At 38.8% G+C, this 14,633-nt stretch overlaps 1 protein-coding gene and 1 long non-coding RNA gene across 2 annotated transcripts in view; both read right to left on the bottom strand.

Annotated features, from left to right (window-relative positions):
- The window catches only part of LOC109196138 (uncharacterized), a 64,838-nt gene that overhangs the window by 37,717 nt on the left and 12,488 nt on the right, over positions 1-14,633 (bottom strand). The gene's annotated exons all lie outside the window — the stretch shown is intronic.
- LOC112843359 (uncharacterized) lies at positions 5,601-6,871 on the bottom strand. Its single transcript, XR_003215680.1, has 2 exons — positions 6,380-6,871; positions 5,601-5,812 (listed from the first exon to the last, which is right to left on the bottom strand). It is a non-coding gene; the product is annotated as an uncharacterized LOC112843359 (long non-coding RNA).

Raw genomic sequence — 14,633 nt, 5'->3', positions numbered from 1 at the left:
CCAAGCCCCAATAGCAGGAGGATCTAATTTTTTCCAATTTAATGCAATCATACGTTTTGCCTGTAATATACAATAATCCATAAACACAATTTGATGGGTTCTTAGTTTAAGATTTTTAGAATACACATGTAATAACAACATTTCTACATCTAAAACAATCTTTTTATTCAAAATTTGGTTTATTTTGTTCATCACCTCCTGCCAAAATGCACGGATAATTCTGCATTCCCATATACAGTGAAAAAATGTTCCACGGGCTTCTCCACATTTAAAACATGTATCTGGAATTCTATTATTATATTTGTTCAATTTCACCGGTGTTATATATAATTGCATGATCCAATTGTATTGTAATAACTTTAAGTTACTATTAATCGATAGTTTTTGTGATTTTAAGCAAATTAACTTCCATGTCTCCTCAGAAATATTGATATTTAGGTCCTTTCTCCAAGCTACCAACTTAGAAACTGATGTTTCTAGAGAGGCAGATACAATCCAGTTATAGAATGTTGAAATTAAACCTTTATTACCACCTTTTTTCACCATTAACTCCTCTAACTTACTTAACTGGGGAATGTTGAGAGACTGATTTTGCATGGAAGAAATGAAGCTTCTAATTTGTAAATACTTAAAAAAGTGTTTTTGGGGAATTTGAAATTTAGAAACTAAATCCTCAAATGAAACCATTACTCCATCACAAAAAAGATCACCCACTTTCTTAACACCTTTTTCTGCCCAACCCTGGAACCCTACGTCCAGGTTTCCTGGTACAAATAAGGCATTTCCCCAAATAGGACTAAACTGAGAGAGATTATTCTTAATATTCATCATTTCTTTTATTGTAAACCAAACTTCAATCATATTTTGGACTATAGGATTATTTGTTTCTTTCTTTAACTGTTTTGGCTGTGCAGAGTATAAATACAAATTTAATGGCATTTTAAGAGAATTTGCTTCCATCCCCACCCAAGACGGGGTATTTTGGGATGAAAAATAAAACATTATTGTCCTTAGTTGAATAGCCAGATAGTACCAGTGAAAATTGGGACATTTCAACCCCCCTGAATCAAAGGGAAGATACAACAAAGACAAACGAATGCGGGGATGCTTCTTGTTCCAAATGAACTCTCTAATTAATGATGCTAATTTGGTAAACAATCCAGCAGGAGGAGCCAGTGGGACATTTTGAAACACATACAACAGTTTAGGTAATACATTCATTTTAAGAACACTTATCCTTCCAATAATAGATAGTGGTAAACTTATCCAACGCTCCAAATCTTTAGAAATTTTCTGTAGAATTGTATTATAGTTAATTGCCACCGTATCTTTTAATGAAGGAACTATTTTGATGCCCAGATAAGTGAGTTCAGAATTAACAGTAAAGCCAGATATATTCTGACTTACGTTTTGATTATACCCTTGTTTAAGTAACATTAATGATGATTTTGTTACATTTACTTTATACCCTGAGAAGGCCCCAAACTGATCTATTAAATCCTTTATAGCAGGCACAGAAATTTTTAGTTGCTTTAAAAATAATATGACATCATCAGCAAATAAAGCAATTCTATGCTCCTTTCTACCAATCCTAACACCTTGAATTTGTCCACTGGTTCTAACAGCTATTGCCAGAGGTTCAATAGCTAAAAGGAATAAAAGTGGAGATAAAGGTGAACCCTGCGGGCACCCTCTTTTAATGTCAAATGGTTCAGAAATTATCTCATTTGTCTTAACCTGAGCCACAGACTGACAGTGTAGTAGCTTGATCCAATGGAGAAATAAATTACCAAACCCAAATCTAACAATGACATCAAAGAGATATGACCGTTCGATTCTATCAAAAGCCTTCTCCGCGTCGAGCGAAAGAATGGCTGTATCTTCCTGTTCACTTTGATTATGAAGAATGTTGAGGACTCGTCTTACATTATGAAAACCCTGCCTATGTTTAACAAATCCATTTTGATCATCTCCTATAATAACTGGAAGAACACTTTCTAATCTTTTTGCGAGAATTTTACAGATAATTTTAGTGTCTGTGTTAATTAAGCTTATAGGACGCATATTTTCACACTTGTTATTTAGTTTTCCAGGTTTAGGAAGCAATATTATCAGGGACTCCCTTAATGAGTCAGTAAGATTACCAGTATTAAAACATTCTATATACATATCTAAGAGGGGCTGTGCTAATTTATCTTTGAAGTATTTATAAAGGTCGATTGGCAATCCATCTGGACCAGCTGTTTTACCAGCATTTAAAGAATTTATAACATCAATAATTTCATCTATACTAATTTGCCTGTCAACATTTTCTTTGTCTTTGTCTGAAATTTTTGGTATATCATTAGAAACATTTTGCCTTGAGCATCAACAACTTAGAAAGGCCTGTCCGTGCCCACCGCCCTACGCACTGCACTCTATGCCGCGGAAGGAGGATCAGAAACTAGCGTGGCTGGCAGCTTTAAGACTCAAACACCCTCCAAAGAGAGTTTATGTTTGCTCATGTTTGTGTTTATAAAGAACATGTTTTTTCAAGTCGAGAAAACTCAAGTAAAAACGTTAAAGGCAACCTTTGCAAAAATACCAACATTTGTGACTTTTTTTGTAGAATGAAAAATAAAATCTAATCACAGTAACTGAATAAAATTGTGACTAATTTTTAGGGGACTTAGGAACATTTTATGTTGACATTTATGATTTTGCATTTGTGTGAAAGAATGTAGAATGAGAAATTTCACTCAAAAATATAATAAGCTAAGTGACACTTTACAGTTTCTCTTATGCTAAGTTTGAGTGTACATCTGATCATATTTTTGTCTTATTCAGACTCCACAGTGTTACGTTCAGTGGAATTAGACCAGGCCAGCATCTCCACACAACCCCCTGAGCCACATCTGCACTCAGTCCACACACAGTGGGAGGATCCTTCGCAACAAGACCATCAATACTGCAACAGGTCTCGCAGAAAAGATGTGCAGGATAAGATGACTCAGTGTGATGAAGTTGCATATTTCATTCTTCAAAATGATGCAGACGCTTTGCTGTACACTGGGATAGCCTTAGAAACATTTAACACACTTGTGTCGACACTGGAAGGATATGACAACAATGAATTTACAGTGCCTGTCCGAGATCAAGTCTTCATGACACTTGTGAAATTAAAGAGTAACTGTGTAATAGGTGACCTAAGCCGCCAGTTTCATATATCACAAAGCATGGCCAGCAAGATCATCTCACACTGGTTAGACAAGCTGGAGGAAGTTCTCCGACCATTAATTCCATGGCTCCCAAAAGAAACTATTCAAGCAACTATGCCTGAAGCCTTCAAGAAGAACTTTCCAAATGCTACATGCATTATAGACTGCAGTGAGACCCTTTTACAGAAACCCAGAAATCTGGGCTCAAGAGGGGAATCATACAGCCATTATTATTCACACAACACAGTCAAATATTTGGTTGCTGTTGCACCATGTGGACTAATCATGTTTGTGTCTGCGGCATATGGCGGAGTGACAAATTTATCACAATGGACTCTGAAATATTAACATACCTAAAACCTGGTGATGAAGTCATGGCAGATAGAGGTTTTACAATTAAAGACTTACTCTTTGAGAGAAAAGTTAGATTAGTAATACCCGCTTTCACAAAAAAACATAGACAGCTAACTGAGGAACAGGTAACATACACACATCGGATTGCAAATATAAGAATCCATGTTGAAAAAGCAATCAGACGCTTGAAAGTCTACAAAATACTTTCACAAATTGTTCCTATAAGCATGGCTCCTAAAGTAGACAAGATACTGAGAATATGTGCTGCTCTGGTGAACTTAAGAGAGGATCTCATTCGTGATACACAATAATTGTGTATGTTATGAACAATTGTGGACTCAGGGATATTAAGATGGTTACTCAGGACATCAAGTTGTGTAGTGTAATGTAATTATTTTAAAGTTAAAATTTGATGTACATATATGTAGAGAGTAAATAATTATATATATATATATATATATATATATATATGTATATACTGTATATACACACATATATATATATAGAGAGAGATGTGTGTATATATAGATATGTGTGTGTGTGTGTGTGTGTGTGTATACAGTATATATATATATATATATATGTATAAAAATTGCAATCAATTGAACAATTACTACTTTTTTATTCAACCACAATGTGATAAGTTCTTCAAATGAAAATAAATGTTTTTCTCAAATCTACAATAATTAGTTGTGCATTCTTGACATTTTTTTGTGTTGGAAGATTACAGAAATACAGAACTATTCACAACATTTATTGCTGTCAGTTTGTCATTCATTTCCCACCATATGTTACAACTATATACATTTTAGTTGTATTGAAATATTTAACAGATTTCATATTGAATGTCTCTTTTCATTCACAAGACAGAGACCAAACTCTGCAGACATGTTGGTGTCTGACTGTCCCATTTATAGTTGTAACATGCATTAAACCTTGCCCATTATCTTCAAGTATCTCTCATTTAACTGAAACCGTCCTGCTGCATACTCCTCTACAAGTCGAGGTAAGAAATATGAGAAGTAAAACCCTCTCAAGTGCTTTACTTACTGTCATTATATTAATGCTGCTATCCTGTATATATTGTGCTATCCTGTATATATTGTACTTACTATTGTTTGTTTTAATGTACCTTTTATATTTTACAATTATATTTATTATTGTATTTTTGCACCAAGGGAGTGGCACTCCAATTTTGTTGTACCCTGTACAATGACAATAAAGGCTATTCTATTCTATTCTATTCTATTCTATTCTATACTTGTTCCTTTACAAATGCTTCATCATATTGCACTGTAAATGAAACATGCTCAGTAGGTGTCCAGATCACAAGTGTGGCAGTCTTGAGCCCTGTGCAAAACATTGTAAGTTGCACTTGCATGTAATAGCCTCTGCTGCCAGTTTTCTGCAGCTGCAGTTCTCCATCTACCAGTTTGATGTCGCTGCATTTCTGGGTAAGCTGCTCCGTGAGTGAAGGATAAGTCAGCACAGGACATTTTATTTCTAGAAGCACATCTGAGTCAATGACCCCGTCAGGACTCGCAGAGAGCCATGGCTCCTGGATGCTGATAACACTACCCATGTGAAGGATGTTCATACCCTGTTCTTTCAGCTGATGACAAGCTCTAACTTCATTTTCTTTACCATAGTTTGTTTCATAATTCCCATGAAAGGAAGGGTACATGTGCTCAGATAAAAATTTGTCATTTTTTGTGGTGGCACGTACTGGAACTTTCTTAGCGGAGCTTGCTGTAAGTCTGATTTTCCTGCAGTTGTGCCACAAATCAGATGCACTTTGCTCTTTTGTTTCTTCTTGTAATTGTTCTGCTTGCTCTTCAGAAACTTGAATGCATGCCTGGTAGAATGCCCTGCATGGATTACAGCTTAGTTTGTAACTGTGTGCTTGGTGTGGCTGAAAAAAATTGCTCATCAACTTTACTGTTGCGGTGAGGACCTGCAGATGGCGAGGCATTGTAACACTTTCCAATTAATGTGTTCTTCAGGAGGAAAAGTGGCTTCACTGGTGCTTTGCTAACACTGTCAATAAAGTCTTGATGTGTAAGGTGATATGGTGTGTTAGGGAGAGATTGTGTCACTGCAGTCCGGGAGTTCACATCGTACTGCTGCTCTGCCCTGTGATGTCTGAGGTTTATCTGGCTTAGACGTTTAGGTTCAAGGTTCTTTGCTGTCCCTGCATTCCACCTGCGCTGCTCATCTGTACACGCAAGCCCTGTCTTTCCACTGATCACAGCATTCTGCACCTGTAACAAACATTAATAGTTTTTTCTCACTGTCAATACTCAAGATTTAACATAATGAGGAAATTTACACTAACAAAAGCAGTACACGGTCGGTGTCCTGCATGTTATAGATATGACCCTGGGTCAATACACCTGAATCATATCCAAAACAGATATAAACACTGGCAAAGTCACCCATGTTATCTATTTCATATTAATAGTCAGTTACTTTTTGATGCAGAAATATACATCCACAGTCTCATTTTTTTCAAAGTAGTGTGTGTGTACAAATATACATATATATAAACAAACATGTATTATACTACCCTGTGTCACTTCTTATAACTATAGTTTTTCTTGTCTTGTAAATTTGCCCTTAATGTGCAGTCTTTTATTTTTTTATATATTTTATCTTCGTGTGATTGTACAGCATACAGCCCACACAAAGTTAACGAGTGGCTTTCACATGTAAACAGTGCTCCACGTAATACTTGGCTAGATGGCAGTAGTGTGACTCCTTAATCACAGCCTTTGACCAGTTTCTGTTTCAGTGATTTAAACATTGTGATATCCAGATAAGTGATATACCTTCCACAGAATAGCAGCCGCATGACTACATGATCTCCCTAATCCGGCGATACAGGAACAGCCGACTGTCTCCACTACTCCACTTTCTCTTAGCATTACCCATGCTAAGTGTTTCGCTTGATTAATGCTCTGGCTCGGCTCTACAGCTGCTTTAAGAAAAATAAAGTCGCCTTGTTTGTTGAGCAGTACTTTATCAATTTTGTTGCTGTGCAGGTAATTATACGCCTCGGTGCTCTTGTAATTACGTAATTCCTCGCCATCAACGCCTTCGGAAAATACAAGGTAATTAATAATGTCGATGTAGCTAACATCGGGCCATAGTTTCATGTCATCTACCCACTCCGTGAGAAGTGACGGGTGAGGCACTGCAAGTGAACTGTCCTCGCTGCTTTTTAAAACATCTCTACTGTGTATCCACCTTCGATGTGTTGCCATTTACTCCAGCTAAAAGAAACTGCAGTGAGAGAAATATTTATCAACAGTGAAGGTGTAACCCCGCAACTGTTAACAACAGCGCAAGCGGAAGTAAAAAACCGGCTTCCGCTATGAATCGGGGTAATGGCGCGAACTCAGAAATACTGTGGATACGGAACACGGTTTACAGGGCTGTCCCCTTTTTACTTACATGAAGTCGTACCCATGTGAGTCCTGCCTTGGATTCGTGGATCTGTGGCCGTCGAGGGGAAGGCAGACGCTATGCAGCCGGCCCAGCAATGAATCTTGTGTCCCGGGTCTCTCGACAGTACTCCGGGAGTCCTGGCTGACGTCAGACTTCAGCCCGTCGTTCTCCTCCCTGACAAACCAAGATCCCGAATCCGGCTCGAAGGACCAATTAATGTCAGAGTTTTACCCCTGATACTGCTGGATAAACAGAAGCTCACTCAGGAACGAGTTCACACAGAGCTCAAGTTTTCACTCGCGAGAGGGAAGCAGTTGTCTCCAACCCACTTCAACTTGCTTTCCCCCCGCAGGTTGTTTTTATTGGTTACACACATGAATATTCATAAAGCTTGTTGCTGTATTACCTAAGAGAAATTACTATATCTGGTTACAAAGTGTAATTGTGCAAGCATGGTTATACAATGTGTGTGGTTATATGATGGGAGTGCAGCCCTCCCAGAATGTTGTCGGTAGAATCTGTTCTTCTCAAGGCTGCTTGTTCCCCTTATCGAGGTCGTGCACATACTCATATGCGTGGGTTACATAGAGAGCAAACAGAAGCATTCTAGCTTTTTAAATGGCAACCTACAACACATACATTAAACCTAACAACAAATATAAAAGAAAAGAACAGTTCTGATAAAATTCTTTGGACAGATTCAATTTAATTTAATTTTAAATCACAATATCAGGCATTTTATAGTGTAAGGTAGACACTACAATAATACGTTTAATATACAGAGCTTCAACAGCATTCCGAGGGAGACTGGGGAGTCCGAATGGACCATGTTCAGCACCTTCATTGCCGAAGCTGCTGGACTGAGCTGCGGCTGCAAGGTAGTTGGTGCCTGTCGTTGTGGTAATCCCCGAACCAAATGGTGGATACCAGAGGTGAGGGGAGCCACAATGGTGAAGAAGGACTCCTACTGGGCTTGGTTAGCGTGTGGGACTCCGGAGGCAGCTGATAGGTACCAACAGGCACCTATCAGCCTGTTGGTACCTGCGGGTACATGTATTGTTGGGGACGGAATACATGTACCGGCGTTACGTATTTAAAATACAAAATATGAGTAACTGTATTCCGTTACAGTTACCGTTTAAAAAGGTGGTATTTAGAATACAGTTACTTTGTTGAAATAAATGGATTACACAGCGGTATTTTCTTGTTTCATATTGTGGCGGGTCAGGACTGTTTGGGTTTTGTTTGACAGCTACGTTCTGTTGTTCCAGGCGCCAGCATTACGGTTGCCATGGTTACAGGGTGACACGCCTCTCTGTGACTGTGTGTTTCCTGGGTGAGAGAGCGCCTTTTTGTTGTTGTTGTTGTTGTTGTTGTTGTTGTGAAAAGCTAATAGGCAGAATGCTATGGGCCCTAAAGAATGTAGCCTCATGGGCAGTGTAGTCCGTGCTTCAGGGAGAATGGACTGCCATACATGTTATATGTCTGTAAGCGCGAGGAGGGAGAAAAAGGAGAGTGGAAAAGTACGAGTTGTCGTCAAGCAGAAACGGGAGCTGGAAGCATGTAAATATAATAATAACCACTGCAGCCAAGAACAGTGCCTGATGAGCCCAGCTGTAAGTAAGCTATTAAGACTCGACTGTACACTGTGTTCGTGTTTTCCTCTGAAACAATAAGTTCCGTTGGAGCCTTTCAACGCCTCTCTCTGTCTCAAACTTGACCCAGACAACAAAGTAAAGCTAGTTTTTGGCTACGAGCCCGACACGAACCCAACATATTAGCCAGAGGTCCCTTTACTACGGTTCGGAGCCGTAATCCAAAGTATTCAGAATACGTTACTCTCATTGAGTAACGTAACGGAATACATTACAAAATACATTTTGGGGAATGTATTCTGTAATCTGTAGTGGAATACATTTTAAAAGTAACCTTCCCAACACTGCCAACAGGCCAAACGGAATGCGGCACAAACTAGGGTGTGGGAAGAGTTCGGAGAGGCCATGGAGAAAGACTTTCGGACTGCCTCGAAGAAATTCTGGTACAGTGACTGCAGCAATGCGGACGCTGAACTGGTCTGTTGTAGTGAAGAGGGAGCTGAGTGTAAAAGCAAAGCTCTCAATTTACCGGTCAATCTATGTCCCTACCCTCACCTATGGTTACGAGCTGTGGGTAGTGACTATTGAGAATAGAAATATTTTACTGCTATTATTTGCTGCTATTTTTATAATCATCATTACCATTTCATGTTAATAGTGATGTTGCATTCAGAGGCATTCAGATGTTCAAATATATGGGTATTATATTAGTCTTTATTACAGGTCCAGAAAGAACCACTTTAAACTGTGGAGTTGAATCTATAATTTTAATGTTTATGCAGACTGCAGGGTGAAAGAGTAACTCTGTGCTAAAAGAAGACAGGAAGTTATATGTTTTTGAAGTTACATGCTTTTGCAGAAGTGAAACTGAAACCAGAGTTTAACTGCAAGTTAAGAGCAGGGTGTTATTATGCATGTATCGTTGATTACTATATTAGGAGGAGCAAACATATTGGCAGATCTGAGAAGGAAAACCTGTGTTATGAAAATGATTTTAATCTTTTATACATGATTGCATTTGAGCTTATTAAAGAGCTGTGGCTCCTGGTCAAGTGAAGGTCAGAAACTCTTGGCGGGCGTTATGATCTGCCAATACACGGTGAGGAGGACTGGAGCTCTGAAAGGAATTGCAACACACCTGCTTACATGACATATGCCTGGAGTTATATCCTTATATCCTTATATTCTTTAGAGCTAAGAGTTAAGTTTGTATCATTTATCACTTATATCCTTTTGAGTAAGTCTTAAGTTTCATTTATGTTCAGTTTGAGTAAGTTTCCTTCATGGTTTGAGTATCATCATTTGAGTGTGACATTTAGAAGTCACACATAGTTCAGCTGTGCACGAGCACAGGCCTTATGTCTGGCTAGGACGAGGGGTGTGAGGTGAGCCGGAGTGCAGGAGAGGTCATGACACATACATAGCATACACAGCAGACACACACACACACATACACACCATAATAGATCTATTTTGGTAAGTGAGAAGTGAAGATGTGTTTTTGCTGCAATTGCAGAACTGTGCCGAAGTACTTAGAGGAAGTGCAACTGATGTTGAGACAAGGAGGCGTACGTGGTACTCTGTTACAGGAAGTGGACCAGATGTCCCGGGAGATAAGCGACAGCGAAGACAGCTGACAGGAAGCGCCTGCCGTTGACCCGAAGAAGATGTTCTGTTTTAGACTATGTTAAGAGTCATTGTGGTTTTGGAGTGACGTATGCTTTGTTTAAATCTGCCTAGCAACAGAAAAGGGGGCTGTACTATCTTAACCCTATAAAACCGTTGTCTGAAGATGGTAAAGCAGTTCAATACTGATTGGGTTGTTGAACTCACACATGTGTAATTCATTAAAATGTCGTCTAATTGCACACTGGACCGGATCTGTGGTTATTTATGGATTCCTCTCTCGACATTGAACCCTAACATTTGGGGGCTCGTTCCGGTGAGAGAGAGGGAATGTTGGGGTAGACGGAGAGATCCGGGGTCCGTGGTAATTGGACGGGCAGACGGTAATCAGTGGTGAAAGTGAGCAGGCATTCCCCGGGGCATTTAAAGGTAAGACACTGCCTGTTGAAATATATTTCCAAAAGGTGTCACATTGGGCATGTCAAATTAAAAGCCTGGTCACTGTAATTACTGGTGAATGTCTGTTTTTTTTAATTTTGGTGAAGTTTTCATGAAGTTTACCGGTTGAAGTAATGATAATGAAGTATAAGTGACAGTACTGAGTAATGAGAATAAAGGAATGAAAAGAGAAAGCAGTTGGACTGCTAAGTGAACTCTTAGAATGATAGGGAATTTGGTCATTGTGTGGGTTCAAGTCCCGTTGGTCATTTGGTCTACGTGTGATGGTCATTTTTGTGGGTTAGAGTCCCCTATGTCCACAACGGGAGATCTGCCTCAATCTTAATCCTGCTTCGGGTGTAGATTGTTGTTTCAAATTATTATAAATTTTTCTAGGACGACAGCGGCGTCTGTTAAGAAGCGCATTTTCTCGGAGGTAACGCTCCCTCCTGGACAAAGACGTTTGTCCTTGACCTAGCGGCGACTAAGGGTTAGTACGGCACGACAAGCCGGGGAAAACTGGGGAATTTCCAAAATTGCTAGAGGTTCAAGTCCTCTATTTTTGCGCTTATTGGGTATGCTGGCAAATTAAGTTAGGTTTAGAAATCTGGACAGGACAGTCTGGGACCGCCCTGGTGAATTGAGCACAAAAAGTCTGGGACTGATCGGTTGGAGCCGTTATGTTATATTTATCGAAATTACATAGGAGTTGAAGAGGCCTAAAAATCTGTGCAGTTGTAATTAAAGACGTCTGTAATATAAAATATGAGATCTATGAGTAAGATCAGTCTCTGTGTCAGCAATGCACAGCCGGATGTGCACTGATGGTGTGTGTAAATGCAAATGAGGAGCGGTGACGCGCAGAGAGGGTGGTTTCAGTTTCGAGAGTATTGAGCTTTATAACTATTGTTTGCTGATATTGCTAAATGCCTGTAATTAAGAGGCTGGTTTTGCTTATTACGAGAGTATAAATACAGTTTGAATATATTAGTGTGGATGTATAGTAATTGACTGAATTTTGATAGATGTATATATCTTGAGTAATAAATGTTGGTGTGTTTTATTTTTTCAGTTATGTGTGTGTGGGGAGAAGCTGTGAGGACGATGAGAGGTTTCAGTTTTCTTTTTCTTTTCTTTTTGACTTGCTCTTTCTGATTATGGAAAGCATGCCTGTAAAATACTCGTATGAAAGCGTATTTTGTGTGATTTTAACTGTGTGAATGCTGTCAGTATTTGATTTGAGTGACTCTGCGTGAGTTCTCTGAGTGAGAGAAAAGGCAGTGTGTGTGAGACGACTCATGGCGTCTGAAAGAGGTTAGAACCTTTAAAAGTGTGTATGAAAGAAAGGAGTGTGAAATATATTTATTTGGTGATGTAGAGTAGGATGTTTTAAAGTTTGAAAGTGCTTTTAATTCAAGAAATGCATGAGTGATGGTATGAGAGGTTGAGTTTCTTTTTCTCTCAGTTCAAAAACACATAAGTATATACACTTGGTTAATTGTTGGGATGTTTGAAAGAGCTCTATTTAAATGTGTGTGAGTGAAATGAAGGTGTATTGTTTTTTAGATCAAGATTTAGTAGAATTAAAGAGGGTTTTTAGACTATAAATATAAAGAGAGACAGACTTTGCAGAGAACAGGAAATAGTGAACAGGAACTTTGCATGCCCATAAAAGGAACTGAGTGTGTAAGGAAAGAACACAGAGAGACAGATGAGTTACCTCTAGGCACATGAAGCAAATGAAGCCTTTAAGAAAAAATGAATATAATACTAATTCTATGCTTTAGTGTGCCAATACAGGTGGACTTCTCTCAACTTTGGAACCTTGAGTGCAGCAGTAGAACAATAGATTAATAGAATTGGGAGGAAAATAAGCCAGGCTTTGGCTCGAAATTGTGCAGCTTGATCTCTCACTTTGTCCTTGACCCTGAGAAGAAGCTTAAAGGCCAGTCAATCGCTTGATGAAGACCGACAGAACATCGTGGACTTGAATACAGCAGGCAAACAGCAGTGCCACTGATCCATTAACACTGATGACGACTGACGACCAGCAGCAGCATGTAAGAGTAATGCAACATGTACTGTGAAAATACAGGCTGGGCAGTTGAACAGTGGGATAAAGAATTGTGGAAGAGCACTGGACATTGAGTGTCATATTTGCCATGCTTGAAGTAATTTTGGAGGAGAAGACTGAGAAGCCCGACGGGAACTTAACTTCGAAGAAGAATACGGAAAGATCAAAACAGAGAAGAAACAGACTGTGTTTGCTGGAGCTTTGAAGCCCGAACAGGACATTGTGCAGAGAGGACCAGTGAGAGATGAAGCTGGACGAGTTTGACTGCGAGAATATAGGATATAATTGGATTGAAAATTGAAGCCTGAACTCATGAATTGTTTAGGGATGTCCACCACAGCATAACAAAGAGGTAAACATTAGAAAAGGTAAGAATAATGAAAGAAAATAATTGTCATTACCTTAATGAATAGAAAACACACATACGAATTGTTACATGTGAGATTATTTTTTAAATGAATCAGAAGTGAGATAGTTTGAATCTAAAGCTCAGTGGAGAAATGTATAAATTAAATATGAATATATAGGAGGCAATGAAGAAACAGCTTACACGTAGTGAACATTAACATGAATACATAGAAATGCAACGAAGAACTCAATGAATTAATTCAAGGAAGAAGCAGCTTACACTGTATTAACATGACCGCCTAACGCAAGGAAGAACACGCTGACATACATGACATAATTGATATTTCTGACCAGAGAAAGAGAAAAGTGGGTCGTTTGACCACTCGTGATAATAATGAAAATGTCTTAGTTTGTTATTTTTAGGAGCAAAGCAGACCCGGACCAACTCTCCAGATCCAGCAGTTGGAAGAAAATTGTAGGTTAACGCCAATGGATATGTTAAGGCAAGTTTCTGGTTGAATTGTTCACAGAATCATGTGTCCATGAACCTGGAAAACAGGCCCTAGCTCCTGGCTGAAGACAAGGAGTGCTTTATTTAAGGTGGGAAATTAAAATAGAGGGTTAGTAATTCGGGGAAAGAAAAAACTGACTGCTTAACTGGAGAATTGGGAAGGAGTTTGAAAGACTGCGAAGCCATAGATGCATAAATAACACACACAAACAGAAAATGCATTAACCTTACAAAGACAAGCTCATGAAGTTTAATGCATAGAGACATTGAATAAACCTGGCTAAGAACACAAGCATATGCAATGAAGATCTGCTTGCTGCTTGTATGAGTGAGAGAATGGTGTGAATGGTTAATAAAATTGATGGAAAGATTTAAAAAAGATGGAAAAGACACAAGAAAAGTATTAAAGCAGTTTTAAAAGAGTGCCTTAGGAGTGCTCTCGGACTGATTGATAAAAGTAGGCGATTAGTATAGAAAGAAAATGAAAATAATTCAATAATGTGATAAGGTTTAAAAATGTATTTCTCTTGTCAAGTTGGCTGTTGAGCTGTGAGTCTATGCAAATTAGCTGGAGCAGAGACACTTCCTGTGTGCGTGTGTGTCGGAGGCTTTCAGTTCAAGAGAGAGCGGTGGCTGTTGAAGATTATTTGGCGAAATATATAATGGTAAAGTATCAGGATATTTGATTACGGTGGTCAGGTCTGTCCAGAGGTGCAGATTTGGACAGGGAATTTATAATTTAGGGATGACACGTTGTTGAAATCGGTTTATATTTTATGCTGAAGGAAAACATGGCGGAGTGAGGAAGGGTGACATTGTGCAAACGGTCTTTGATCTTTTGACGAGGTTTTCAGTGCGTTGAATGGGTGAAATTTAAGATTGTTTAAGATTTTTTGGGGGTGTTGTTTTTCATTTTAATAGAGGGAGTTTTGATAAACATGGACATGTCTAAAAGGGCCCATAGTTTTTGTAACAGTGCACTTAAAAAACCTGTCAGGTGATTTTGTTTTGTACTTTGATGAGCTAATAATCAGCTCTCTTTT

The sequence above is a fragment of the Oreochromis niloticus genome, linkage group LG20, assembly GCF_001858045.2.
Source record: "Oreochromis niloticus isolate F11D_XX linkage group LG20, O_niloticus_UMD_NMBU, whole genome shotgun sequence".
Taxonomy (NCBI): Eukaryota; Metazoa; Chordata; class Actinopteri; order Cichliformes; family Cichlidae; genus Oreochromis; species Oreochromis niloticus.
The sequence above is the reverse complement of the archived record's forward strand: the minus strand, read 5'-3'. Positions and strand labels throughout refer to the sequence as shown.